At 41.2% G+C, this 27,183-nt stretch overlaps 1 protein-coding gene across 3 annotated transcripts in view; it reads left to right on the top strand.

The window, feature by feature from the left end:
* Nucleotides 1-27,183, top strand: part of CDH20 (cadherin 20) — a 294,400-nt gene that overhangs the window by 167,271 nt on the left and 99,946 nt on the right. For 2 of the 3 annotated variants that reach the window (XM_074873749.1, XM_074873758.1), the window contains exon 1: nucleotides 11,687-12,111. The exons of the other annotated variant lie outside the window; for it this stretch is intronic. The gene's annotated coding sequence lies outside the window, so the exon portion shown is untranslated. Of the gene's footprint in view, nucleotides 1-11,686; nucleotides 12,112-27,183 lie in introns of those variants that run through there. 3 annotated transcript variants of the gene reach the window in all.

Below are 27,183 nucleotides of genomic sequence, written 5' to 3'. Positions count from 1 at the left end.
AGAATTTATAAATACTATTATTTTTTAGAAGTACATATGACATAGAGTAAAAGGAATTACATCTTACATTGCGGTCTGGTGTATATATATGTCTACTGTCTCTACTGCCTATTTTTTCTACTGTAGAAGACATGGCCTTCTACACCACAGCTATTACTGATAGCATATAACCTTGCCATTTTGGTAGCGTGTCCAAGGCAACCCTACTTCTGTACGTGTAATATGGAGCCACTCTAGGTCTGTGTAGGAAGTCTCGCCAATCTGGGCAACTGCAGAGCTGTTGCACATGTGAAGATCAATTCTGCACTACTGGAGCAACACAGCTCCCCCTCAGCCTCACACCGTGCTACTGTTTTTAGAGCTACACACACTAACGGGGAAATAGGAACATGAAAGCTGCAAAAGCAAAAATGAAGGGGCTGTGGGACCTGTGCTGTCTGAACAAATATAAAAGCCCCCAAGTTTCAAATGAAACTGAGTGACACAGTCTTGTAAAAAACTACCATCAGGGAGAGAGAGAAATACATTAGGATGCTAGTAGGTCATTGTTAATTAAAAAAGCATCTGATTATCATTAACATAAATTGTCACTGAAGGAAATGGGCCCTTCATTGCAGGAGACAAACTGGCTGAGTTAGCTTAAATTGTCTGGAGTATGTGTACCATGTGATGGAACCAGTGAAGAAATTGAAAGCAAATTATAAATTAACATGTAGGTAACTAATTCAGAAAACAGTTACACTGATGTTGAACTTCAGTGTTTTGTTGAATTGCAATAAAGCCAGTATAGGTAAGGGTTGAGATAAAGCTGTAGGAGCAGCAAATTTACTATAGCTGAAAACAACATCCCTACATTTCCAAAAACTAACAAATGAAAAAGAGCAATGTAAAAAGTCAGAAACTTTTTATATTTAAATGTATATTTCAAGAAAATAAAATACTAGCACCTACATTAAGTTGTATCTCTCCAATTGCCAGACAGTTCTGTGCCAAACACTATGATAGTCTGATTTAGTAATTCTTTCCTACAGATAATTCCACCTAGTTAGAATTTGACTCAGAGGTCTTTGGTCTTCCTCTTGATCCAGAATTCATTCTTCTTTGCTCCTGGATTGCCAGTGGCTATACCAAGAATAGCCCTGTGACTGACACAGCCTCCAAAGCACTTGGAAAATTATATCTCTTTGAAACTCCACATTTTGGAGAACTTTAGAAGTGAAAATGTCTTTTGTTTCCTTATTGTGTGGAAGAAAGAAACTTGAAAAATAATCCGAGAGAAGGAAAAATATTAAATCGGGCAAGAAAAGCTGTAAATGCTACTCAAATCTTTCTTTTAGTTTCTGTGATACGCTCAGTGTTTACAATACTGTACAACTGGAGAAGCTCTGTCTTGACATGAACCTTTTGCATAATTTTGAATTTGCTCTTACTACGTCTACAGGCAGTTTAGCAGCTGGAGTTCTGGGGTTACTTTAGTAAATTACCTTATTAAGTAACATTATTGAGTACTGTGAGCTTTCTTATGGTCTCTTCATTTTTTATAGGGTGAGTGTTGCTACATAACTTAGCAACTAGTAGACTGGTGATGTTTGCCATCAGAGTACACAGCATTAGAGGGTAGCACTGCAAAAATTGTAGTTTACACGTACTTGTCTCAAGCAATGTAATTCAGTGATTCCATGAAGTTGGTTTGTGTCATCAGAAAACAAAAAGGGCTACCAAGACATATACACACACAGATGTATGAGATAAGCACTAAGATAATGTATGTTATTTGTAATATCATTTGCAGGTAGTAAACTTGTGGAGATCAACATTATTCTCTTGACTTTGTTGGAGCTAAAATTATTTACATGAACCACGCATTTGTCCCATCTCACATAAATGTAATTCTCAGGGTACCATATCCCTTTTCTAAAGCAGTATATTTGGAGATCAGTTCCTGTGGAAAGTGCTGTATCATTAAACATTAATTAAACCATTTACATTATGATAAATTAATAGCTGGTAGAGTTTAGTAAAGAGTGATGTCTCTTCTACAGATATTTTAAAAATAAATGTCTTCTTTCATTTATAAGTCGTTGGGCATTTTTTAATCTTTTATCTTTTAATTTTCTTTCTCAATCATCTTTCATTTTCAAACAAACACAAATCTTACTTTCCAATGTGCAGTGCTGTATTGGTCTGGGGACTATTTCAGCATTTCTGAAACCATTTGAAAATGTCCAGACCTGTCTCCTCTTTATTGTTGCTAAAAATGTCTGCTAAATTTGAAACTAGGTTGAGCTCTCTGGAAACTTTCTTTTTTGTGATTTTTCAGCCAGACTCTGACTATGACAACCAGGAAGGTGTTCCTGAAAATGTTCTCTTTGCTCCTCTTAGATTCATCTCTAGCAGGTACCCTTCCTCTGCAGAAAGTGACTAAGGTCTTTTCTCCAGCTCTTGGACCCAAAGGTGCTATCAAGGGTGAAACCCTCTGTGCTATCGTGGTTTGTTTACCTTAGAACTAAACTTGGAATACGTGGCAGGGAGGTGGACAGCCCTGGAAACTGAAGGTGTCTGTCATTTACAGCAAACAGACCATAGCTGGAATTACGGCCTAAGGACATACTGTCTTTGACAGAACAGGCCCTGCTCTGGACCGGGTCCTAAAAAAAGCACACAAGATGCAGGTTTGTTGACTAACAGTTACTATTTTGAACCCTTTGGACACTAAGTGCATGCTTCTCATGCTTAAAAATCATAGGAAAAAACATATTCTGAGTGGTTAATACTCCTGTATCTGACCATCATGACTTGTCTTTAAAGGAACTTGCTCTTCAAACAGTTCTCTATATTCACCTAAAAAACTCAGACCCTTCCAAGGTATCTAAAATTATAAAAGTCATCCCTATCTGGATTTAAAGGAGGGCATTTTTTATTTTTCGTTCCCCAATGCCTTGATCCCTGAGTTAAAGAAGAAAACCTGTTTTGTTGTTGTTGCAGATATTCAGTGATACTAAAATATGAATGTATAAAAAAGGCTCAATTGTGTACAAATTCTTTGGGGAAAATGTCTGTTGACATCAACAAGATTTTTTGCTTGAGTAAGGTCCACAGGATTTGGCCTGATAGGTGTCTTGAGGTTTTCTGCCTGAATTGTGCTGTGATGACAGCTACAGTGACAGTAGTAGTGGATCAGACTTCTGGTTTTTTTCAGCCTGCAAACCCAGCTCACACATGGGTATACCGGAAAGCCCACTTCTTACGCTGGGCAGGTACATTTACATATGCAAAACAAAGTTTCAGTTGCCTTTAAGCATGTAAATTAGCCTCTTGTGTGTCTGCTTGTGAACACATGCCTCAGAATTAGCTAACGTGCCCTGAACACAGATTTTTACTATATTCCAGAGAAAGTAATGTCTTCAAAGGAAAATAAAGAAGAGACATTTTGTTGACTTTGCTCTTATTCTATCTATTCTAGGAAAACTGAGGACATATTTCATTTATGAAAAGCTACTTCAACCAGCTTAGCAATCAAGTTAGAGGCACCTCAACAGTAACATACTGCCTTTGTCATTTTTCATACCTTTCTATATTTTATGTACTGCACTGATATGGAGCTTTTCTTGGAGAGTTTTCTTTCGAATCACTAAATAGTTGAACAGACTGTCACTAGAAAATGCTTTGGAACTTTTATGAGCATACTTTTATTGTAAATATTCATTTACAGTAGAGCTATTTCAGTACCAGAGCTTAAGAAACAGTGCCATGAAGATTCTTAGCTACAATAATCTATAATTTGTAGGGTTTATTTAGTAAAACGCTCAGTCACAGATGGCAAATTTTAGTCAGAATTAATAAACATTTAAGTATGTTGATTTGCAGTATTATTTTAGCTTGTTTGCCTCTTCTGTGTATCCATAAAATCTTTGAAAACCTTAAGCTTTATCACTGTCTTTTAGAAAAAACATAATTATGGTACAAAATTAGTTTTTTCTCGCTCCGTCTATTGGGATCTCAGTGCATATCCAGCTAATATGCAAATAACTGTTTTCCTGCTTAATTTGTCCCCCTTCTTGAAGACAGGAATAGCATGCCAGAAGCCCATAAAAGTTACTGTGGTTAAATACATTGCCCCAGACCTGTATGCGCAGCTCTGATCTGTCTTTGGGCTCTACATATGCCAACTAGACTGTGCTCTGGCGTGGCATGTTTCAAGCCATTGCCTAAATTTTGCTTTAGGGGGACATAGGGGTCTGTTCCTGGGGGTGGCCCGACCCTGCAGCCCTGTTTACTGCAATGGGACTCAATGGCTCTGCCTCTCTCTGCACCATGCCTGTCTCTGAGCTAGCGGGGATGAACAAGCCTGTCCACTTCCCCGTTCAGAAGGGTGAGCTCGAGGCCCAAGGCAATAACTGGGGCCTTTGCCTTTCTTCACTGCACGCTTCCCCTTTTCATTAAGCTTCAGATGGTAACGGAAATTTATTAGCCTAAACTGGGCTGGGACTGATGAGATTTACAGTGATATATAGAAGAAGCACCAAGTTGGAGAAAAGGGATGAAAAATTGAAATGATAAAGTTGTATTGGTAGCTTGTTGAGGTAATTGAAATGCCTTGTTATGTTGTATTGTGATGGGTTCAAATAAAATATAGGTTCAATTTGTCTAGATCATGCCTGTAGCACACTACAAAATAGATTCCTCTCTTCTAGTGTAAAGGACACGTTCAATTTTTGTCTGTCAGTGGGGATTGTGAAGGGATGAGATGAGACTAAAACTTCTCCTTATTGATGTAGTTGACAGTTTGGCATTGTTCACACTACACTGTTTACAGCAGGTCAGTGAGCGTTCTTCACACTACCCAGGGGGATTTCTGCAGAGAAGTCCAACACACCCAATTTTGTCCCCCAGCAACCTCCCATGCTCTGTTCCCTGCTCAGAGAAAACTGACCAGCTCTAGAGCAGAGCTTTGCCCTCTGAGCCACCGCTGAGGCTCCAGGGATGCCGAGGGTTGTCTGCACTCTTCACTGATGTGTATCCACACTTTAAGACCATTTGCCCTTGGCTGGACAGGACTTGCAGGTGACTCCGTTCAGGGAGATCCCTGAGATCTTTGCCACTGGCCCTCAACAGAACCAAAGTCCAGAAGCTACACATGTGAAAAGGAGTACAGTTAATGAGATCCCTCTAAACTGCAATGAAATTACTTAGATATAAGATTACGTAGATTTCAAGAGGGAAAAGGTGCTATGTTTCTCCAAAAACAAAGTGGATTTCTGAAGCTCAAGTCAAGCACCCACTGAAAATCCTAAATCTTACCTGAGTCAGGACAAGAGAGTGAGCACCCTGTCTGGCTTATCTTTCATTTATTCCCTATTTAGCCCTAAAGTCCACTCAGAAAACATGGACTCCAAGCCATTCCTGCAACAGCAGTGATCTCAAGGAAGAGACAAGTATAAAACCGGCAGATCTCCTGTGAACTCTTTTTGTTACCTGTGGAAGTGAGACACAGGAATGACAGGGTACAACTACTGCAAGTCCAAGGGATGTAACTGCTTCCTAGCGGACTACTTCTAGCACAGCTTAATACCCTGTGGCTGAAAACTGCTTTCCATAAACTTCCCCAACACTTGTAGGCTGCAATTTGATTACTTCAGGTACTCAGGAGATTTTGTCTAGATGTATTCCCAATACAGTAGTGAAAACATGTCAGACACTATTAATAATACAGAGGAGTAACCAGGTCCAGATAGGTATTTTATAATTACATATAATTGTAATGGCATTGTAACAGTCACAGTGATCTAAGACTGTAACAGAAGCTAAGTTTGCAAGGAGAAATAACATCTTTTATGAAGCCATCTTGAGTACCTGGGGGAACAAACAGACCACTTTTTGCTCTGGGAAGAGCTTGTGTGCCTGATCCATCTTTCCATTCTAATCAGTTGGTCTAATAAAAAATATTACCTGTGTCTACAAACCTTGCCTTGCAAATATATGTGACTTGAATCAATAAACAGATCTTCTTTGCACAATAGATAATCATATGATAATTCACTGCCAGAGAGTTTGTCAGTAGTGACATGTAAGCTGCACACAAGATCTTTTTAAATATAACCATATTACACATATTTTGAAAAATACTTTGTGTTTGAAGAGAAAAAAGTAATTTTATTCCTATGAATGGAACCTGTAATGTGCTTGTGCAATGGAATTCATCTTCCTCTGTCACTGTAGTATCTTTCTTTCTTTCTCCATAATGCCCTTCATTCTTTGCTTTGTGTTAAGGATATGTATCAACTTTGCAGAATCACTGTAGCAAGCTGTAAATGATGTATTCAAAGAAAAATCACTGCCCAGTTCCCATAGCGAGAACAGGAACAGTGCTGGGCAATCAGAGTTATGCTGCATTTTGTATTGTGACATTCAGTGCAATCAGGAAAAGCAGCCCAAGCACAGACGTCACTGGCTTCTGACAATAGAAGCCTGTTCCTTTTAATATTCATATAGAGACATCTGAGGTATTTTTCCTTCTTCACCTTATTCCTTTCCCATTAGCCCCTGTCATCATGCATGGGGAGAATACAATCCTTCATTACCTACAGTTCTCTCACTGTAGACAAGGGTGTAGCTAGCAATTTCACAATTGCTTGTATACCAGCCAGCATGCTACCTGTGGTTTGTCCATAGTACACACATCATATCCTATGGAAGAGATATCACAGCACACAATTCACTCCTTTTGCCTAACCGGTGCAGTTATTCAGAATTGTTTTCCTAAATGGCTGGAAGAACAGAACATATGCTCATCAGCATTCCATAAGAAATACTTTTAGAGAAAAATTGTTAAGAGTGAAACTGTAATAATACAGTTGCATGTGTTTTGCATTTGGAAATTCCACATGCCACATGATAAAAGTAAGCAAACTGAAACGGTGCAGTCAAGGAGAGGCCAGGACAAGGCCAAAGTGCCACGGCAATTCCTTGGCAGCTCCCTCTGAGGCTTTCAGCCATACAAGCCTCATGGTGCCCTCTGGCTGAGGTGAAATTTTCAGATGTGGGTAGGACTCTGTGAACTTTTTTGCTGCTGTCTTGAAACAAAATCAGGTCTCAAACTAAACTAATAAAGTCCAAAGCTTTAAAGTTGGCTCCTACTCTTGGGATTCCCTGGCACCGCTGTGGAGTTTTAAAGCCTCAGTGTGAAGGAAAAGCTAATGCATCTGTCAGCAGGAGAAAAGGCAGCGTTTTTCTCAGTGGGTCCAGACCACAAATTACTCTCCTGAAGATACTGATGGAGTAGACCATGGTGATGGTCTTTCTGGCAGAAATAAAAGTCCATGTTCAATTCAGTGTCTTCCCTAGGGACAGCTGTTGAGAAAGAAGATGCTGAATCCTATATCCCTTCAAAGAAACAATAGACTAAAACAAGACTAAAATGATAAACTGAGAATTAGGTTTAAGAAGAGGTGGAAGAGACAAACAAAGGCTTTATTTTAAAGAGCAGGAGATAGTCCAAAACAAGAATGAGCTGCCAAAGGGCCAGTAGGTTTGAATATATGTTTGAATTAGTTTTTCTTTAACTGAGATAGAAGAAAAGGTGACTAAGAAGAAAGCCTTGTCTGGTTGGCCTTCCCCTACCCTTCATAAGCAACATAGAAGATAAGTCACTGTATTAAGTGACTGAGTAAGGCAAAACAAGGAAAGGAGCAGAGCAAAGACGCAGAGTTCTGAGGAAGGAGACCTTTACAAAGTTTGCCTGACAGCGGTAAGCTCAGGTAAACCCCCTGAAAAGGATGAACACTCAGGCCCTAGTCCCCAACTAGGCCTGGGGACTCATCACTGGTTACTTGGAAGGAAGGGAGAGTGGAGGCAAAAAGAAAGGCATGTGACTGAGAAGGCAGTGTCTTGGAGCCTGCTGAATGATGGGTTCCAAGGTACATCCGTATACACGTGACAAAACCGGTACATCCATATACGCGTGTCTTTGCTTCTGCTGTGCTGTTGTCATTTTAAGTTCTCCACTGGATGTTGTGTGCATGCACACTTCTTAAACTGACTGTGTAGCATTCAGGAGTGTCACCATTGTAGCATGTGACATTTTGTGCTTTCTTGGATACAAGTAGAGCTGGTATTCTTGTCTGTGGATGTGACAACTTGAAAGCCATTCCTATTGCTGGTTTAGTAACATTTTACAAAAGTGGATGTGATTTTATGACCGCATACATTCCTTTCATCATATCCTTTATATATACATTGTCTTTATATGTCACTTCTTCGGCAATGTGCAGTTTTATTTCTTGGAAACTTCTTGCTTTTGGGTGATGGCCTCATTTTATCATTTGGGATATAGAATTTATTTTAGTTAATATTCACCTTTTCCCTTTCTCAAATAGGGTCAGTAGCACCCTTAAAAAATGCTCCATTTTGAAAAGCCATGATTTATTGCACAACAAAAAACAATACAGTTTAGATCATGATTAACTGCAAAAGCAAATCAATGGTTAAATGAGCACCCAGTATTTGTGAAAGCCATGAAGGTGCTGCAAAATTGACATCATATCAATTCCTTCAACACTTCCTGGTGCAAATATCCAGTTCTAGTATTTATAAAGAATGTTTCATGTTTGCCACCTTCAAAGTGATACCACAACACAGCCCACATCTGCAAAATCCAAAACCTTTTTTTTTTTTGTCAGAAGAATCATGAACGGAGTTGGATAAAGTGAGACAGCGGTATAAGACAGAAACATAAAAGCTGCTGTATGGCATGACATGACAACACCAACGTAAAAAATAGTTGGTTTTCAGCTTTCTCCTCTCTTGTTCCTTCATCTCTGTCATTTAGGTAACTTGTAACTCATTCCTCATTTCAGTCCTGCAGGACAGAATACTATATGAACACATAAGCAATATCCATATCTAGTGCTGCTTCTTCCAAGTTTTCCTTGTAGGAGAACAGTGTAAATAGCTTGCAGCATACAAAATTCTCTTGTTCAAACAGTGATAGCAAAATGTTTCTTTCATCTCTCAGAAAGCCTCTAAATTTTAAAACTACTCAGCATGCTGCATTCTTTAGTATTTTTCACTCTGTTTTGCATGGTTTTAGCATTATGTATAGTATGGTGGCAGGGAGAACATCAAGTATTGAAGAGAAATGATTCAGTCCTTTCATGTAAGGACATTTAATCACAACCGTGCTTAATAAAATGCTCTATATTCAAGAATTGATTTTTATGGTTCATGTAAGGTTTGAGAGTTAGCATCAGTTTCTTTAATTTAAAATTGTAATTTTATTTTTTATTTTTGAGGAAGGAGGTGAGATACATCTTCCCCCACCTATTCCGTACATAATATGTGTATTCTGCATGTGAATGTTTGAACCCTTCTCTCATTTTTCCTGAAAAAGCCTGGTGGTTGAAACCATGTAATGTTGAGACAGGTGAGTTGATGTACACGTTCTCTGCAATGTACTTTCAACTCTGATTTGAGAGGCACACGAGAGCACTCTTCAGATTGCGCGAGTCAGCCCTGTAACGGGGGAGGGAGCATGACACACCCTGTGAAAATGTAAGTTCCTCGTATTTTACTGTATATCACACAACAGCTCTTAGAAAAGATAAGTCACATGCACGTTACTGAAACGTGTCCTGTGAAGGAAGACAGCACACAAGGCAGAAATTAGAGTATGCAGCCACATCTGCTTTAGTGAACACAGTGTTTGGATAACCCATTCGGCTGTATATGTGAAACTGAGGAACTCATGTATTAAATGTGTGAATTTTTTCCAGTGCTCACTCTGCATATCATAGAATTCTCTTGGGTTTCCTGTGTCATATATGAGTGCTGCATTATGTACTATATATTAATCCTAAATTATAACCTTAAACAATAGACAGTATCTGCATTTTATTTTCATTGTGCTGTGACATATGCAATAATCAAAGAGCATCCACTGCAGTCTCCACATACATATTTTATTCTATTTTTTTTCCCTTACTGCAATCCAACTTGGGGAAGAAAAGCAAACTCACAGACTACACTCAAACTGAGATGCAAACTCTTCAAGTGGCATCTGTTTAGCCCTTTCAAATATAATCAGACAATATTCCAAGTGGACTAGATCGAAGCAGAGAAATAGAGATGTGTGCATACACTACAAGAAGCAAGTACTGTGAATAAAATCCTAGTCTAGAAAAAATGACACATTGATTCAGTAACCAGCTCAATTCTAGCAAGAGGTTGTTGCTCTTGTCATCAGACTCCCAGCCGAAACGGTGTACTGATAACTATCCAGTATGTTATTACAAGTGTTCTGCCCCAATATTGGAGAAAAGTGGTACCAAGGGGTGTGTTTTGCCTCACCATCATCAGAAGCACGCCAAGCCTCTGATGCTGACCGGCGATGCTGATGAGAGCCATTTCTGCCTCCTTGGACTATTACTCTAAAAATGTTCAATCAGCCTGAGGAGTCCAAAGATGAACACGCAATAGAGGAAACTGGGAGAACATCATATTGCTTCCCAACACATCAAAGTATTCATTTATCATAGCTGTAATTCATCATTTGTTTTGGGCACCTTGCCAGCATACAAACTTCCAACAACTTCCCTCCAGAGATTTGACTGCCCTTTTTCTTTTGTAATGCTGAAATGACTATGTTATGATCAGTATGAAAAATGCAGGGCCAGAAAACTAGCCAGTGTGACCTTAGCTCTGCAAATAATCATTAGTGCAAATCTGGAGAGAAAGAAAAAAAAACGAATCTTGACTGTATAATCTGAATCTTCATCTCAAGATCTAATTGTTGAGGGACTGGCAGCGTCCCAAGGAATTGATAATGAGATTTAGAGTCTCCTACTGCCAGTCACTGGCTTGGCCACAGGCTGCTGGGGCACAGCTCTGCTCTGAGCTTAGTGGAGTTGCTTGAGATTTACCAATTTAACTGAGACAGGGAATGGGCTCTGCGCTGGCAGTGAAAAGAAGTTATTACGGCAGGGAGCTATTACAGAGGTAATAAGCTCCTCGTAGCCAAGTGGACAAGTTTCCCTATCTCTTTCGCATGTACATGTCATCAGAGTTGGTGCAGGTTTGCCACCTTCCCACAGCGTGCAGGAAGATGAAGGCTTAGCACCGGGACAGTGTAAGAAATATCTGCCCTCCTGGTTACTTCAGCTTGAGAGACTGAGGCAAATTGGTAGGCAGAGAGGATGCCTCGTCCTGCCGCTGCCTTTGCTGCTGTCGTTCTGCGGGTAGGGAGTATTTCAGCAAGTCTGGCAGCTTTTATGAACACTAAAATGATCTTTAGAAGTGGATGTAAAACCCCTTTATTATTTGGTTGTTTTTCCAAAGTCTTACGCAAACCCTCCAGGAAACTGTACTGTTTACCCTCATAAAAGTACCTCTGACATTAGTCTCAGGATGTTTATTAACTCAAATTGAGCCTTCTAAAGAAATTCAGCTTTCATCTCTGTACCCTTTTTGTTAAATAAAGCCACGCTTCGTCTCTCCAGCATTAGTACTTTTGGTTTACCTCGGCAGCCCATTTTCTCACAGCCCGTGTGGTGCGTTTTGAAATCCTCCGGAGATGTGAAAACCCCTGCGGAGGGGAGACACGGGGCCGCTTTTCCCACAGCCGGGGAGCTGCGTAGGGGGCCCGGGGCAGCAGCTGGGGGCGTGGGGCGGGGGAGGGGGGTTCCCCGGGAAGGGGGCGGGGGTGCGGCGGAGGAGGGCGCAGCTCCCCGGCACCAATCCCCTCCCGCAGGTCCCCGTGGTAGCGTTAGACCCGCCGCGACATTCACGGGCAGCGGAGCCAGGGGCAGCGGCGGCCACTTCCAGCGGGGGCAGCTCCGGGCAGCGGGGCGGCCGCCGGGCTCCCTCCTCCTCCTCCCTCCTCCTCCTCCGCCCGCCGCGCAGCGCCGCGCAGCGCCCGGGTCCGGGTCCAGCCCCAGCCCCAGCCCCGCCGCCTCCCTCCGCAGCCGGAGCCCCGAGCGAGCGGCAGCGCTGCGCGGAGGCGCCCGGCGCGGCCCCTGCGCACGGAGCGGCGGGGGCGCGGGATGTGAGGGGCGCACCCGGCGGAGGAGGGGAGTCCCATCGCCGGGAAGGCAGCCGGGAGCTCCTCCACGCTGCAAGGTAACCCGTCCTGTCCTTCGGGGACTTTTTCTTCTGCTTTTTGCCTTTTCCCCCTCTTTTTCCTTTTTCTCCACCTTTTTCTTTTATCTTTTTTCTTCTTTTTTTTTTCCTTTCTTTCTCATTTTTCCCCTTTTCTTTATTTCTTAATTTTTTTTCTTCTTTTTTTTTTAATTATTATTATTTGTTGCTTCCCCCCACCCCCCTTCTTCTTTCCCCGGCCCCCTAGCTGCCCAGCCGCAATCGGGGAACGAGGAGGAGGCGGTGGGGGACGGAGCAAAAGCCCCCACCGGGTCGCTCCGGAGTTTGTCTGGGACAATCTTCCCCCTCTGCAGGTGCGGGGCCGGGCCGGGCCGGGCGGGGGGTGTCCCGGCGGCGCGGCTCGCCGTCGGGCCCCGGGAGCAGATCGGCGAGGCGGAGCGAGGGCAGAAGGAGCCGCCCCGGGGCGCGGAGCGGCTCCCTCCAACTTTCCCGGGGCGGAGACGGCGGGGAGCTGCCGCGGGAGCTTTCCGCAGAAAGCGGAAAACCGGTAGAAAAAGGTGTGTTTGTGTGGGAGGGGGAGCTGCTTGCACAGCAGGAGCTGGAAACTGCCCCTCGCCTCTCCCCTCGCCGAGCCTCCCGAGGAAAAAGCGCACCCTCCCCAGCACCCCCACTCCCGTCCGGGGACGCCGGGGATCGGCGGGCGCTGCGGGAGCGGCGCAGAGGGGGTGTGGGGGGGGGACACAAATGGTAAAAGATACGGAAGGAAGAGACCCAGTGGCTGGGACATAAATCAGGCAGAATATATGGGGAGTTGATGAGAATAGGTCTTTTCACCCTTAAAAAAAAAAAATAGCCACTTTGGAAGAGAAAAAGGAGACTGATTATTGGCATCCAGCTCTGAAACCCGGGCAGCTGATGCTGAGGGGAGCCAAAGGGAGCAGTTCTTCTTGGTTTAAAAACAGCAAGACAGTCTCTGCCAAAGATTGCTGTAAACACTGAATAAAGATTTCATTGTGGCTTGGTGTGACTGGAATAATTAGTCAGTTAATTGTTCATTCTGATCTTAAAGTGCAGTAATCAGTAGTGCACAGTAGGAAAAATACGAGGGAAAGGGAGGAAAAATAGCAGTAGGAAAATTATAGGAAAATGTATCACTTTTTCCTCTTCTGCAGGTTTTTTTCTTTCTTTTCTTTTTTCGGTGAGACTGGGAGCACGTGGGTCCTGGTCTATTTAGATAGAGAACACCTTTGTAAAGCTGCGGTGTAATTGTGCTTTTGCTGCCACTGTGTCAACATCATTTCAGGCTGGACACAATCAAATTATGAGACTTAAAGAAATCCTGTTTTATGGAAATGAAATCTGAAGATGCCTGGAGAATGAACATCTTAACGAGATTGACTAATACCAATTAATGCATTTTACTTATGTGTGCACTTTATTGCCAACTCAGCAGGGATGAAAGCTAATGGTGCCAGCTTTTGTGCTGCTCTAAGACATTTTTCAAGCAGGCACACAAGGTTTTAATGGTAAACTGTTTTGAGTTTTTAACACTGTGATTGTGTCCCCGTTCAACTCGAGTTCCTTGCAGTGGTGACTCTTCCACGGTAATCTAAAGAAATGATCTGTTGTTACACTGTGTTAGCTATTCCCTGTGACACAGCAGGAAAACACAACCTGTGTGTATTTGTACTGGAGGTGGTTGTAAGTTGTCGAGCAAGATGTGCTTACAAGCAATAGAATATGACTTACTGATATTAACTGAAAGATGGCACCATAGGCAAAAAATGTTTTTCTTTCCTATATTGCATGTTTTTCCATATGTATACATTTGTGATAGAGAAGCATAATAGTGGATTAATTATCAGAAAGGATGGAAGAATGTTATGTTTAAAACAAAGAAAATTTACAAAGAAGTCCATAGTCATTTGAGCAAAGTAAAACAATTACTCTGATTGTAAAGGAAACAGACTCATCTTTCGTATAACTTCCTTAACTTTAGAGTAGTTATATGAAAGATTCATTTGTCTCGGAGACATCCATGTAGTCTGCCTATCCATCATAAATAAATAAATAAATGTGCTGGAGTTGGGCAAGGTTTAAAAAGAAATTCAGTTAAGTATCGTTTTTTGCCATTGCACATGCAGAAAGCTAGGAGCTACCCATTACAGAAAGAAAAAAAAAAAAAAAAAAAAAAAAAGCTTTTGTTCAGTGCTGAAAAGTAAAGCAATTTGTTACGTTTTGCTGAAGTTGAGTTTGTTGCAGGTTTTTGACCTGCAGTTTGAGAGATTTTTGTGGAAAGAGAAGTGGAGAAAACATGAGGCATATTGTCTGTCTAGCAGCATAAAACTAATATAAAACACTGCAGTCTTCACTCAGGTCACAGAGTTTAGAAGAGCAAGGACAGAATGGTGACTCCAGAGTTTTGTCCAAAGTGATAATAAAAAAACCTCGTAACAACTGGGTATGTAAGGGCCAACGTGAAGATCCACTTTACAAGCATTTTTATTAAGCCGTTGAATGTACTCTGTCCTACCACAGTGACACTCAGTATTCTATGAAGAGTATTGCTGATTTAATTGCAAGCCGTACTGAAAGGACATCTTCAAGGCATTTTACTTACTAGTACAGTCTACAGGGGGGTGTTGCTAACTTTATTTGCACCTATCTAGTCCAAGGAACCTCGGGATGTTCTACTCTTCCTACAGAAGTCCAAAAAGTGTAGTGATCTAGTGATTGCGTAAGAGACACTGCTCAAGTTTCTGCTTGTATGTTCTGACAGAATGTTTCTAAAAATCTGCATGGTGTACCCCAAATACTACAGTAAACTCTAGAATAATTTAAAGACCAATAATGAAATTTTGAGAGAAGTCTGAAGTGGTTTTTCCTCCATTTTCAAATACAAAATTTGTCAAGTGGCACCTCATTTCTGTAATGAAATGCATCGAAAGCATGCTTTGGCCATCACAGTAAGTTTGGGAAGAGGTCTTTCTTGCATTGTTTTAACATGTTTAGCAAAATACATGAAGGATATACACTTTTATTCAAGGAAAACATTTGCCATCAAATTGTAGTTAAATCCTGAATATGATCTTACACCTAAAAGTTGTTTGAAATGCACAGTACATCTTCATAATAAAATTGCATTGTCACAGACATAATTGTTATTCATAACAAGTAGTCTCACAAACAGATTCCGTCCCTGTAAGTATTGAGTCTCAGTCAGGCCAATTATGACTAAATTACTGCATGTTCTCTGCTGTATCAACTAATTAAAGGGTAATTAATAAAATGATAATTTCATTCCATGGCAATGTCTACATCTGGTTGTCATAGCAGAGATTGTTTGACATATGGTTAAATGGTCAGATACTACATTGTATGAATGCAGCATTTGCACAGAACACCTGGCAAGCCAGAGGAATTTTAACCCTTAAGACATGAATTTCAAGGATTTGTGTCAATGTGCTGTTAGACTAATTTGCTCATTCTCTCCGCCTAGTCTTCTTACACGTTGAAGAAAATACAGTTCTCCACATTACTTTAAGTAACTCTCTTGGGGTGGGGTAAGAGTGGGAAGAGGACTTGGGATATTAAATTGGAAGTGAAAGATAAAATGGTACTGACCTGACATTGTGGGAAATAAAATAGGTGGGTCTAAATCAATTTCTGAGAGGAGACTCTCCATTGGCTCTCATATTACTGGGAGCTTCCCCTTTAAGGAAAATCAGGCTGGAATTAGCGTGGAGACAAAATGATATTTTTTTCCTAGATACAATCCTATGCAGGATTAAGACTGAAGTTGTGGTCACAACAGCATGGAAAAATCTGCATTGCAGCCTTCCCACAGTGTACCTGTCATATGTAGAGAAAACAAAACTTAGCTCCTCAAGGACAGTAACCATAAAATTCACACATGCTAAAGAAATGAAACAATCTTCTATCAAGTCAATAGATGATACGAATAAACAATTCTACTGTAAATACCTGATGTACAAGATAATGTATCCACATGCTCTGAAATACCTGTGGTTGAAATGTTCAGGGCAGCCCATACATACGATTTTATACATCACTTAAGGGAATATCTTAAGCCCCAACATTGCCTTGAAAAATTTCAACTACTGCTGTTTCAAAGCATGCAAAAGACTGTATATCTGTCTTTTAAAAGCATAAACTTAAGTAGCTATACTTTAATGTGGGTTAAATGACAGTTTCTTATCTGTACTGGGTTAAGCTGAATCCCTCATAAAACTAAGAACAAGAAATGAAGTAACAGGCATAATGTTTTCCTTCTTTTTAGGAAGAAAAGAAAAAAAGCTTAAAAGGGGAAAATAGCTAGTGCTTTTTCACAAATAGAGCAAAGTAAAAAGGATGCAGTAAACTGCAGGAAGACATGAAAGTCTGTCTTTTCCCATGCAAACGATCCTCAATGAACAGTTCCCCCAGTGAATAGTCAGGGTCGCTCATCACCTCACGCGGTCAGGTGCAGAGCGTGGCCAGTGATGGTTATAAAGCGCTGTTTGTCTGTCTCTCTGAGAGCCTGAGTCCTGCTTCTTGAGAATTTCCAAGCGCACAGATCCATCTCATTTTCATTCTACTCATGTAACTCATTAACACCTGGAAAATCTTTTATAGCATTTAACTGCATCAGATGCACTGTCCGGCACATGTTTTCTTAATAGGGCTTTCACTGTGGTATTGTCAAAGAGCCCTTATGTCACAGCTGGGAACATGAATCTGTCATGTCAGTACTGTACCTTGGTGTAGACAGTAATAGTGTGTGAGCGTGTTTTGTGGAGGAGCTGAACATGCCCATATACTGCGTTAGCGGGAAAGAATGTGAAGCTTGTTCTCCTAAATAAAGATTCAGGCTGGTGCTAGTAGAGTACTTTGTACCATTTAAACACTGCTGCCTCTAAGGCATTGCACTTAAGGAAAGGGAAGTTTGAGGCAAGCAAGAGACATCTTAGTATCTTAGTGGTGTAATGCTGCTAGTTAATGATATGTCATCATTTACATTTCAGTGGGAAAAAAATGCCAGAGGTTTCTAATTCAGCAGAAACAACTTAACTAGAAGTTGATATGAAAGTCCTTATCCTGGCAATATTTGTTTTTAAAACAAGTTTGATTTAAATATATTTGGCAATATAAGAAGGAGGGGAAGAGAAGTAAATGTTTCCTAATTCCATATGCTTTTTGTGCCCATTAGATCACTGTAAAAGCCAGTTTTAAATAGATTACTTTGTAGCTCTGTAATCAGAATGTCTTGGGTAATTAAAAACATGATAGAACTGTGAAAACTGCAACGCATGTGTAAGACCTACTTTTTTCACAGGAATTTTTAACACAGTTACATACATCTCATCTGAAAGTTAGACACTTAAAATTCATCAGCTACAACACTACCAAGCATGTCATGATGGTATTCCAAAAGATAGAGCCCACCTTTGAAAAGTGTTTGCAAACTTGAGAAACTGTAACTGTTGTGAAGGAGTTGAGTCGGGTCCTCATTTAAAGAATGAATGGATGAAAGGAGCATTTCATGCAGTCACAGGAGGTTCCAATTTTTAAACTACTTGTTTTGCTTTGAAAAGCATAAGTATAGTTCATATGCTAAGAAATAAATTAAAGGGATTTCAGATATTCAGGGTGAAGGTATGCTGTCAGATGCATTCTGTATGTTTAAAATTTTTGCCTCTCTTGTTTTTGTAATAGCTCTTCAAAACCCTGAGCATGCAGGGGTTGATACCCCAAATCGTAACCAGTCCAAACTTAATCTGGAATCAGGGAATGATCAAGGTGTTCAGGTTACAGGACTGCCTTCTGAATTTCTATCTTGATTTTCCACTTTTTGCTGTTTGTGTCATCTCCTGGTTTTTCTAACAGTGACAGCGTTGAGGTGCTGTCATGGGCCCGTGCCGTTAGCTCCTGTCCATGTCCTCACCAAAGAGGGAAGGAATAGCGCTGGTTGGGGCTGCCGTGAGGCCCCTGGGGAGAACGTGTGGACTTGTTTCTCAGTAGGGCCTTTCTGTAAATTATTTCAGAAGGGCTGAAGCCCTTCATGCTTCCATGTAGATACCCAATGGAGCAAGCACTCTTCAAACTGTGTAGGGTTTGCCCTGCTGAACTGTGGAGCACCTGACAATGTAGCCCAAGAGGTGCTAACAGTTTTCAAGTTGAGAACATACCGGGCTGAATTCTTCCATGTGATTCCTTTTAGCCTCCTACAGAAGCAAATCAAAGGTGAAAAATTAGTCTGTGTAATTGTGGTGGGTTGACCTTGGCTGGACACCAGGTTCCCATCAAAGCCATGCTGTCACTCCCCCTCCTTAACTGGACAGGGGAGAGAAAATGTAACGGAAAGCTTGTGGGTTGAGATAAGGACAGGGAGAGATCATTCACCAGTTGCCATCATGTGCAAAACATACTCGACTTGGGGAAATTAGTTTAATTTATTACCAATCAAAATCAGAGTAGGCTGATCAGAAAATAAAAACTAAATCTTAAAACACCTTCCCCCCACCCCTCCCTTCTTCCTGGGCTCAACTTTATTCCTGATTTTCTCTGCCTCCTCCCCCTGAGTAGCACAGGGGGATGGGGAATGGGGGTTGTGGTCAGTTCATCACATGTTGTCTCTGCTGCTCCTTCCCCCTCAAGGGGAGGACTCCTCACACTCTTTCCCTGCTCCAACGTGGGGTCCCTCCCATGGGAGACAGTCCTTCAGGAACAGACTGCTCCAGCGTGGGTTCCCCACAGGGTCACAAGTCCCGCCAGCAAACCTGCTCCAGAGTGGGCTCCTCTCTCTGACGGGTCCACAGGTTCTGCCGGGAGCCTGCTCCAGCGTGGGCTTCCCACGGGGTCACAGCCTCCTTCGAGCATCCACCTGCTCCAGCGTGGGGTCCTCCACAGGCTGCAGGTGGATATCTGCTCTCCCGTTAACCTCCATGGGCTGCAGGGGCACAGCCTGCCTCACCATGGGCTGCAGGGGAATCTGTTCTGGCACCTGGAGTGCCTCCTCCCCCTCCTTCTTCACTGACATTTGTGTCTGCACAGTTGTTTCTCTCACATATTCTCACTGCAGTTGTGCCTGGTTTTTTTCCTTTTCTTAAGTATGTTATCCCAGAGGCACTACCACGCTCGGCCTTGGCCAGTGGTGTCTGTCTTGGAGCCGTCTGGCATTGGCTCTCTCAGATGTACAGGAAGCTTCTAGCAGCTTCTCACAGAAGCCACCTCTGTAGCACCCCCACTACCAAAGCCTTGCCACGCAAAGCCAATACAGTAATTAACCTTTCTACATACCTAGGTATTGTGAGACACAGTTAAGAGCACTTGCCATATGTAAATTAGTTACAGCAAAGCAAGTTAAGGATTGAGTGAAAGGCTTGACTAGAAATTTCCTTGCTTGCATGAGTTTAATTTAGAATTGCAATCATGATGTAACATAAACTTAAATAGCAGTAGTAGATCACTAGTTGGCAAATCTCTTAAGAATAATATAGGTACCTCACTAGATTGTTATATATGGAGTGCCTTCTGTGTGCTTAGCCCATTGCTGAAATTAGTGTATTTTTTAATTTTAAGATACTTCTGAAGAGAAATGTTTTAACAGGTGAAGTTCTGCTGACTCTTAATGAGAATTAGGAGACCGACTTCTGGAAAGGGAAGCTTCCTAAATGAAAATAAGAATTTCCCTGAAAAAAAAAATGGAAGTTTTGCCCCAAGTGTCCTCCAATCCACGCATAATCTGGAGGGCATTAACCATTCAAGTACATATTATGTATTGCTTGACCTGCAGGTATAATATATTAAGGCTTCAGAGCAAAAATATATTTTTAAGGAACAGAGTGTAGAAATGAGAAGATAATCAGCATGCCTTATGAAGGACGTGTGAAGTGCAGACAAATGCCTCCCCAGGAAGGGAAGTTTGGGAAGAGTGTGTATCAGTGGTGCATGTCCATTTTCGTTGGACACTCAGTTTCTTTCAGTGTCAGAGGCGGGCTGCATGCATCAACCAACTACCATATCTTCTGGGAGGAACCACTGCACTTGCCTGTTTGGTTCCTGCTTCCCATATAGATTTGGTGTAGTCTTGTGTCTCCTTCAGAAGGTGATATGGAGATGGGCAGGCACCATGCAAAACAGTTAGGGGTGCCTGCTCCTCATGAACATCTCCTTCTAAGGCAAGGGGGAGTGAGCGCAGGCTGGTAAATTTATTCTGATGGAAAGCCTAAACATCCTCTTTTCTGAGCACGCCATGGACACCCAGGGGAGATCCTGTGAAGTGACTAGTGCATGTCCTTGCTAATGACAAGGGGAAGATCTACCAGGCCTATTGGAAAGGCAGCAGTCACCTATTGACATTATCAGACTAGTGCCTGTGGCCCACAGCCCTGCACACCTTACATCCCCGTGACCCTCCTTGGGAGGAAGGGCCACGAGGAGCAGACACATTACCCGAGTAGAACAAGCTCCACGCTAAACACTTGTAGTGGAGGAGGCGCACAGGCACAGTGCTGTAAGGAAGAGCTGAAATCAGCCTTCAAGTAGATGACAAGAGAGAATCTGTCAAACCAGCCTTCAAGAGGACAGAGAGCATGCTGAGAGAAAACGATGATAATAGCAACAAAACCTTGCAGAGACTGAACAGAGGAAGAAGCTGCAGGAGGGCAAGAAAACAGAGGATTTGTATAGTGAGGCAGAGAGAAAGAAATGACAAATGTCTTCATAAAATAACAGACAAAAAAGGACAGATCTGATCAGTGGCAGGTATAGAATTTGGCTCTGGCTTGGAGAGGGACTAATATGAAAAGAAGACAACTGCTTCACAGGCTTGTAAAAGAGCATGGCAGAAAGCAGAGTAGTTTGTGGTAACAGACAGAGATTGGAATAACAGCATCTGATCCCACAAGAAGCCTCTGGGGTGAGTATGGGATATTGGAGGGCTTTTGTAAAAAAATCAGATTCCTAGATTTGCATGTGGAGTTTCAGGGTATAGCTCATCAATATGCCAAGAGAGAGGTGTCTTACTGCAATGTGTTGTAGATATTAGGGTTAATATACATAATGGAACCATTATATAGAAATGCTGAACTGAATCATGGCTAAACCTTTCTTGTGTAGTATAGATTTTGGAAAGGTTAATCCTCATTAAGGTGAGTTCAGGGACATTGCTAAGGGCTCTGTGTTAAATACACTGTGGTTGAGGATCCACTGTTTTAGGTGGGCTAGTTGTGATGCCTTGTGTGCATGGTATGTCTCAACATGAAATCGAGCACTAAGAAACTGGATGTTAGATTCAAATGTGTAGAGGAGATAATGGCCAAAAAAAAAAAAAAAAAAGGAAAAAGAGCAGCTCGACACTGAGTTGTCAGTCTCTGCCTGTCTGGTTTCCTTGCCTGTTTGCCACATATAACTGTACAAGTGCCCTCTTGCTTGCCATCACGCTGCTCTGGGGCAATGGAAGGAGCTCCTAGTAAGACTCATTTGTGTTATGATGACTGCTAAATACATGACTATTAGTGAGGCAATGAATGAACCGTGTCTAAGAGTAGCTATGCCCAGTACAGCTATTAACTGTTCTGTACTGTTTGCTATCTCCGTCTCATTCGTTTCTCACCTTTGGGAGAAGACGCTCCATTGCATTAACTCTGTAATCCCTTACTGGGTTTTATAGGTGTTTATGGAGAATAAACATATATAATGATGTGTGTCAGGTAGGTGTTTATTTTTTACTACAAATTTCTAGCCTCAAAAAATGCATTTTGATTAAAATCTGTTGCCACTTTAATCCCGTTGCATATCAACTCTTTGATGTCCTTGTTTTGTTGAGACATCAATAATTGTAGCGTCAAAAATAACTTGTAGGGTGTTCTATTTGTTTTCTTCTTCATGTGTCAGTTTAGTAAAACATCAGTAAAATGCTGATAGATAACCATTTGAAGGAGTTTTTTATGCAATTTGTTCTCTTTCTTTTCTAAGGTATGAGTGCTTCCATGTTAATACCTTTGCAGTGGGCAAAAAGTGATTGTCCCAGGCGTGCATGGCTAAGATTTTTGAAGCTACTGTAGGATCTAGACACTTAAGTTACCATTATTTTTAATGATCGCTGAGCATCCAAATTCCCCATGTAGTTACAGGTATCTACCAAATTGTCCCCAAAGAGTTGGTGTACCAAAGCTGTTTTTATTCTGAGATAAATTACCTTCTTTTCTCCAGGAACTTACAAAGTTATTTATTGAAGAAGCAATTACCAAATGTCGTAACATATTTGACTTACTATCTGTAAATATCCAATCTGTCAACCATGATGTGCATTTAAAAGTGTTTCTAAGTCCATTGGTCTTCCTTTAGCCTCTTTAGGAACTACCAAGACGGGACTGAAGCACTTAACTTCTGATTTAAAATATCATCCTATGCAGGATGATTGTTTTACTTGGAAGACCACCTGCATTGCAGGGCTCCAGGAGAGTTAGAAGAAAGTCTGTTTTCTATGTTAATGATTGGTGTCATCTCTGGCTAAAGAGGTATCTTTGGTTCTGTATGCTCACGGGCTATTCAGACACATGTCTGAAATCATTGCTTTGATGAACTTTTTTCTATGATAATTTACTCATCAGGGTACCATTTCACAATGTCAATCTGTTACTTGAAGAACATTTACATGACATAGTGGAACAGAATACAAATTAGAGCAATACTTTATACAGAGGTTTTTCTTTTCTGATTTGTTTTACTGCATAGATAGAGACCACTCAAAAAGCATCCCCCTGCTGCATAACCCTGCTGCCGATACTAACTTCAGTACAATCAGTTCTTCTGTATTCAGTAATACAGTTCTTCTTTAATGCTAGCAATCTCTGTAAGGATAAGAAACACAGGGTAATGTAATGCTGCATAATCTGAATGTTCAGCATTAGAAAAATCTCTCCTCAATGAAAGAAAGGCAGAAAGTGGGATTTTTGAAAGCTCAATGCTAGATGAAAGTATTTAGAATGGAGATAATATCAGTGAACTGCAGAGGAGGATACATTTGAGAGTTCTGGCCATATTGACCAATAAACAATTTATGGAGAGAACACAAACCGTTAGAATATTTTAAGACTGTAGCTTCTGACAAGTATACTTTATTTATGACTTTGCAGTACAATCTTCTCCAGTAATGTTAACAGGAAGTAAAAAAAGGGGGAAGAGGCAGCATTCCCAGTGTTTTGTCCTCTGCCATGTGTGGGGTATTGTCAACATCAGTAAGATAACCTCAATATTCCTGTCTCAGAAAACCCTGGAACTAGAAAGATCACAGATGTGGTATGTTAAATGTTTAAGGAAAAGGAGGGGAAAGAATAATGCTGCTTTGTCTGAAACTTGTACAATACTGGTGCCAATAAGTGAGAGCCACGAGCACAGCCAAGTGAGGCTGGGTGAAAAAGGAGGCAGGGATGAGATGGAAGAAGGGTCCCGCCTTAGCACAGCTTCTGCCACTCTTAGGCACCCTATTGGCAAAGCCAAAGGTTCATGATCTGATGGGATTATATGTCTAGATAAGGGCAATGTTTGAGTTTGACTCCAAATCTCCTGATATAACTGGGATAGTGTTGCTTTTGTCCACACAGTGGATCTGGGTGCTTGAGGAAATATATGAGTTGTAGGTTTCTGAGACCGAAGCACCAGGCAAAGGTAAAACTTCTATTGGTAGTTATAATTTGTGCTTTAGAGGTGCCTGCATGTGCTGGGTATGATGCAGACCACTGTACTGTACAAACACATAGGTCATAGCACTGCATCAAAGTGCTTGCAGTCCAAATACCAGAGCTGGGAGATCACACTTCTGTTTTGCCAAAGCTTAGATTTCAAAATCATCATGTTTTAGAAGGAAACCAAAACCTTTAGAAAATGCTCACACAAAAGAACTGTCAGAGCATTCACATTTAGGAATGAATAGGTCAAGATTTTGATTTGTGTCTCTCAGAAAGTCACAGGAAAGAGCCCTGATCTGAGAAATCTTTCCCTGGAAAATGTTGAAGTTCATATGTTTCTGGTTAAAAAAAAAAAATTGCTTTTTTTACTTGAAGGAGAATGTATCTAGAAAATAAAAATGTTGCTGACCAGTGGACTAAAAACACAAGGCAGAGAACAGCATGGGCCATCAAGGAGCAAGGTGGGGGAGAAGCCAAACACTAGAGTCAGCCCCCTGCTTCCCAGTCCCGTACTACCAATTTGCCATCCCAATGCACCAGATATTTTCCTCATTTCAACCTAGGCCAGAGTTTCTGAGCCATGGGTGGCAAGCCGTGGGATCGGGAGGACAGCAGTGCTCTTTGCTTTTAACACCATGAAAAAATGGTAATGCCATGTGTGCAAAGCACTAAGGGGTGCCGGCATAAACCCTGCTGTAACAGGCACCCCTTTTGACATCTTGACATCTTGGGACAAGGGTGTCACACCACCCTGTAGCCAAGGAGGGCTCTCATTCTGGGGAGACCCTCTGCCTGGGCAGCACTGCTTCCAGCCTGCCACTGGAGAAGTACTGGTGTGGAAAACCTGGAGTAGAACTAAACACTTCAGGAGGGCTTAACAATATCTTTCTGCTTTAAAAGATACTCTGACAGTGTTGGTTAACTAGACAAGTGTGCCTCTAACAAACCTATCAAGCTTGATAAATGGTTCTCTATTAATATCCTAATTTTACTGAATCTGATGAGCAGCTTTTGGAGTTCAGAGGCAGAAAAAAACTGCTTGAAAGATGGCTCTTACAAGAAGCTAATTGCATGCAGGGTTTTCAGAAATATTAGGTCAGTTCCTGTTCAAAAGTTGGGTGTCTTTTCTTCTTTAGTGGCAACAAAATTAATTCTTCTGGGCTTGGGGAAAAAAAGGAGTACTTTGATTTTTACCAGTTAATGTACTGTCAAGTCTTACTTCAAATAACATTTTTAAGTTTTAAAACATTCCACAAAGAAAGGGATATAATTTCAAGGATGAAGGCTGGTGTAAAATAATTCCAACAAAATTGATTGTGTTATAGTCACTATGTTTGTATGACTTTTGTAAAATACTACTTTTTTAATGCTAATATTTCAACAGTAGGAAAGAAATACTGCAGTTGAGTTCTCTTCTGAACACATACATAAAAATACCATTTACACCAGTACAGCAATGAAAACAATGTGATTTAAGTGGGGAGAGATCTTTCCCCATAGGCCATATTCTAGTTTTAATCACACCCTATCTATCTTAAAGATCCAGGATTTACTATGTCAGGACAGACTGGTGTCTAGGAAATTGACCCATGGCAGTATTTCAAAGAAAGATGAAAAAAATCTTTACAACATGGCATGTCTCTATGCTATTCTGCTCTTTAATACACTAATGCAAGCTCACTGGTTTCCATGGGGTTATGCTGGTGAAATTAGAATGACGTTTCACTCAGAGGATCTGAGTTTTGTTCATAGTAAGCAACTAATTTTTGATTTCTTGATGGTCTCTGATTCTTTAAAATTAATTTATTGTTATTGTTGTGTTACAGTGATGACACCCCCTTTGGCTTGGTCATTCTATCCATCATGGTAGACCTCGTACAGATTCCTGATGAAGTCTCTACCTTAAGAGGTTTATAGAAAAGTGTTTATCTCCAGTGTGCTTCTCAATTCCCAGGTGTAAAATAAGTTTTAAAACCAACGTTACTATGAAAAGAATGATGAAGAGGGTTGCTTATAAATAGTACTTTTAAAACTTGTGGTTGTGAAGAAAGATTAATATAAAATGCTTTTCAAAGTCTTTTATCTACACATCGCACTGAGACTAGCTTGATACTAGTGTTCTTACCTGGTTCTGCCTTGATAGTCCCACTCAAAGGATTCAAAAGGCAAGCCTGTAATAAAACAACTAGGTTTGATCACAAAAGTGTCAAATTAAGTATTTTCCTGTTGTTCATTAAACTTAAAAATATTCATAGGGAAAATAGACCTTTTGGCAAAACGCTCCACACAGGAAAATCTGGCTGACATATGTATTTTGTATTTGGGATGAGCTTTGCAGTGGTGTGAAGCATCTTGAGAACAGCAGCACCATGAGACTGTCATGCTGGGTGGGGCTCTAAGCCTGATGGGGGGAGAATGATCCATGGGATAGATAGAGACAAGTGGGTCAAGACTATCAGCTCCCAGTTGTGGCCATTTAGGTGGAGTCAAGGAGCAATGCGACCACAACCTTCCTGCCCCCAACACTAAACATTTTATTTCTGAAAGTTCAAGATGACCCATTTCATAGCACAGAAAACATTTTTGCCTTTTTTAACTGATTTTTAAAAGCTTTATGGAGAGATAAACTGCATTATTTTGGCTTTTTAGCCTGACCCAGGAGAAATGCCAAATACTATAAATTCTTGCAAGGTGGAGATTTTGGTTTTCAATCTCATACAGAAATTGTATGATCATAGTAAATATTCTAGCTTAAATTTCTTGTAAAAGAAAAAATAATAGGTACGGTTACATTTCTCTTCAAATGATCCTTAGCTAATCCAGACCTTATAGTAGGAGTGAGGTAGCAGCCATCACTCTGTGTGTGTGTGCAAGACTGGAGAAATCCTGGTCACCTGAATCTATGCTCCAAAGTTTCCTTCATGCAGAAAAATATCTTCAATATTGAATCCCTCCAATATCAGTATCCTATAACAGTGAACTTCGGGAAATGTGTCAATTAAAAATATAATGGAAGAGAGAATGAGTAATCCCCAAAAGAATCTCCTTCATGAATGCAAAAAAGTTTTGAGGGTTTGGGAATCAGCCCTTCCCAGCGAGACGATCCCTTCCAGTGGGATGGATCCCTTCCAGTGGGATGAGGAGCAGGAAATTCCAAAAATTCCTTGACTTCAGGAAAGCAAAAGCAACAGTTTCTTAATACAGGGTGAGAGGTCCTGCACTGTCCGTTTTATCCACTGAAGGCTCATCCAACTAATGTGTTAGTGATATTTTTTCTGCTGATGATATAAATTAGATCCTTACAGTGCAGTTCTGTCATATACCCATCTTCTTCACATAGCCTTCTGTTTCCCTGTCTTACTTGATAATGGCCCTAAAGTGGCCTTGCTGTTATGCACGG

Source organism: Strix uralensis, chromosome 1 (assembly GCF_047716275.1).
Source record: "Strix uralensis isolate ZFMK-TIS-50842 chromosome 1, bStrUra1, whole genome shotgun sequence".
In the NCBI taxonomy this organism is placed as follows: Eukaryota; Metazoa; Chordata; class Aves; order Strigiformes; family Strigidae; genus Strix; species Strix uralensis.
The sequence above is the reverse complement of the archived record's forward strand: the minus strand, read 5'-3'. Positions and strand labels throughout refer to the sequence as shown.